Source organism: Mus caroli, chromosome 4, assembly GCF_900094665.2.
Source record: "Mus caroli chromosome 4, CAROLI_EIJ_v1.1, whole genome shotgun sequence".
Classification (NCBI taxonomy): domain Eukaryota; kingdom Metazoa; phylum Chordata; class Mammalia; order Rodentia; family Muridae; genus Mus; species Mus caroli.
In genome coordinates, this window is record NC_034573.1 from 76,468,696 (window position 1) to 76,472,083 (window position 3,388).

The 3,388-nt window shown below is 37.2% G+C and overlaps 1 protein-coding gene across 1 annotated transcript in view; it reads left to right on the plus strand.

Annotated features, from left to right (window-relative positions):
- Ccdc171 (coiled-coil domain containing 171) overlaps positions 1 to 3,388 on the plus strand; it is a 349,604-nt gene that overhangs the window by 281,827 nt on the left and 64,389 nt on the right. The gene's annotated exons all lie outside the window — the stretch shown is intronic.

Consider the following 3,388-nt stretch of genomic DNA (forward strand, 5'->3'; position numbering starts at 1 on the left):
TGGGATATGCATTTGGGATATGCATTTGGGATATGCATTTGGGATATGCATTTGGGATATGCATTTGGGATATGCATTTGGGATATGCATTTGGGGAGTTTTATAAAATGAATGCATTTGTGATGTAGTGGAATGTAACAAACATTCAGAGGGTTGCTAGTGAGTGGAGCACATGTTTTCCTTTTTTGGTTTGGTTGTGATGCAGCAGGGTGACTTCTAAGTACACACTGCCATTTCGACATTCAGCTGTGGACTCATTTCAAATGACGGTTAGCAGAACAGGACTAAACCTGACTGACCTTAGGTGCGTGAGATTTGGGCTTTTTTTTTTTTCCCCTTCCTGTTCAGCTCCACTGCTAGAATTTCAGTGATGCCTTTGGGACTGTGGTGGTGTCTGGAACCAAAGCCCTCCCTCTGGCAGACTCTGAGTCCCACACCTCTCTGCCTCTCTTTGCCCCATATTGTCTGCAAATAGCTTCTACCTTTCCTGCTTACATTTTTTTTTGCCATAACTCATGCTATCCATTGACACATGAGGTATCTTATGTATATTTTTTTATTGCCTGTTTGCTCCCTGCCCTCAGTGGAACCCCAGATAATCTCTACAAATACAAGCACTTCTGAGGTATTCTTCACAGTCACAAAGACACCCTGGGCCAGGAATACTTTGACCACAGTTGATACCTAGTATTTATGAAGACAAATATTAGGAATTTATGTAATAAACATTAGAAGCCAGTTACTTGGGAACTAGGGTGTTAGTTCAATCTTATATGACTATATTGAGGTTTTTTTTTTTAAATGAGAGCCTAATGATACTTTGAACCCTACTAAGAGAAATTAAGATAAAAAGAGAACATTATACATTTGAATTTACATGTCACCTTTCTTCATATTTATCTCTGATCTCATGTGTTAGTCATGAATTATACTGTTTAGCTTATGGTCACTGGATTGAATTGTACCAACCCATATTGCTTGTCATTATTAGTCACATAAAAGTCCTTCCTTGAGTTTTAATAATGGCAAAACTTGATAAGCAGAAATTGTTTCTCCTATTGTTATTATTATTGTTTTTTTACCAATTACTTTTTAAAAATGAAATTATACTTGATATTATGTCCAAACTGTACTGCCTCTCTGGTCTGAACACACCTTATGTATCACTTCGCATGTGAGACTTGTTTACTCTGGCACAGATTCTCACGAAGGGAACGCTTACCCTGGGAAGCCCCTCCCAGTGATGTCCTGTCTCATCTTCACCTGGGAGAAGGCTGTTCACTTCAGTGAATTTTTGTATCTGCACTCTTTTCCTTGTTTCATTTGTCACGGGTCACTCTTTCTAAAACAATCACACATCTTCATGATGCTTTTGTTTGTCATGGTGTTTGCATGTGTGCTCCTTCTAATTTGAAGAACTCTGAGGGAAGAAGAACAAGCCTTAGCCTTTCTGTGATGTAGATGCGAGGTAAAACTGTTTGATAGATAAGAGCATGAACTGCGAGGGTGTATTAGGAAGTCAACTAAGTATACATTGCAAAAAAATATTACATGGTTTTTTATAGCAGAAATTCATAGTTATAAATTATAAATGTAATTATAATATAAATTATACCTCACAGTGTCAGTACATCTTGGTTGCTTTAAAAATGCAGTGTTTTTATTACATGGGGTTTTACCTTTATAGTAAGAAATCTAGAAGCAAGTACTTATTTTTGCTAGTTTAGTGGTTTGTTTTATAAATGCAATTTCTGAGCTGCTTCTTTGTTATTCTCAGATGTGGCGATCGACTCTAGGATTTTAAGTCACATCCAGGTTAGAAGGAGAGGATGCTTACTGTTAATGTGGCAGTATCTGTACATAGATTCTAGCTCTGTCCATGCTAATGATGCAGCTTGGGTTTCAGAGTTTCCAGCTATAAATTGGGATGATGATGCCACCACTCCCTAACAGAGAAATCGAGACGTCGCCTGAGAAATGATTAAGAACTTGGAACTTTGCCTTGTACTTAATGAGCAGTTGAGCTGTGTGTGTGTGTGTGTGTGTGTACGTGTACGTGTGTGGGTGTGCATGTGTGCCTGTGTGTTTTTTTTTTTTTAATTCTTGATTCTAACTTTATTATAGCTTTCTAGCAAAACCACTAAAACCATCTCTTAAAACTTTCTATGATTATTTGAATCAGATCGGGAAATTTATAAAATCATTAATTCCATCTAAACAACATTAATTCATGAAAGTTCATCCTTATGTTGATCTGTAGGAATTTTCAATAGTACCCAATGCTAATGTCTCAGGATTATTATATTAATTTAAAAATTACAGAAAAGGCATATCAGCTGCAAGAAGCAATCCTGAGACAAAGTCTCTTTCGGACATTGCCTCTCAGAGCTCACCAATCTTAGTCCATGCAAAAAGTGCTAGTCTTAGTCTTCCTAGATGGTTTCTGACAGAAGTCAGGTGTAATTCTAATAGGTATGCCTTTATATGTTACTTATCTTTTTCCCTTGCAGCCTTTTATATTCTTTGTTCTGTGTGTTTAGTGCTTTGGTTACTATGGGTCAAGGATACTTTCTTTTCTGGTCCAATCTATTTGTACCTTTATTGGCATCTCTTTCTTTAGTACAGGAAATTTTTCTTCTATGATTCTGATGAAAATATTTTCTGTGCTTTTGAGTTGGAATTATCTTTTCTCCACTCCTATGATTCTTGGGTTTTGTCTTGTCATAGAGTTCCAGATATCCTGGATATTTTGTATTAGGAGGCTTTTCTGTATTTAAAAATTTCTTTGCTGATGTATCCATTTCTTCTACCATATCTTCAGTGCCTAAGATTCTCTCTTCCATCTCTTGCATTCTGTTGGTGAAGCTTGCCTCTGTAATTCCTGTTCAAATTTATAAATTTTCCATTTCCAGAATTCCCTCAATTTTTTGTCTTCTTTATTGATTCTATTTCCATTTTCAGGTCTTGGATAATTTTATTCATTTTTTAAATATTTGTTTGTGTTTTCTTGGATTCCGTTAAGGGGTTTATCGGTTTCTTTTTATGGATCTCTATCACCTTCACACAGGTGGCTTTAATGTCTCTCTGTGTGTTTCAACTATTTTGGAATATCCTGGGCCTGCTGTGGTAGGACAGCTTGGTTCTAGCGGAGCTATATTGCTCTGACTGTTTTTTTTTTTCAAGAACTATTTTTTTTAATTAGGTATTTTCCTCAATTACATTTCCAATGCTATCCAAAAAGTCCCCAATATACTCCCCCCCCCCACTCCCCCACCCACCCCTTGGCCCTGGCGTTCCCCTGTACTGGGGCATATCAAGTTGGCAAGTCCAATGGGCCTCTCTTTCCAGTGATGGCCGACTAGGCCATGTTTTGATACAAATGCAGCTA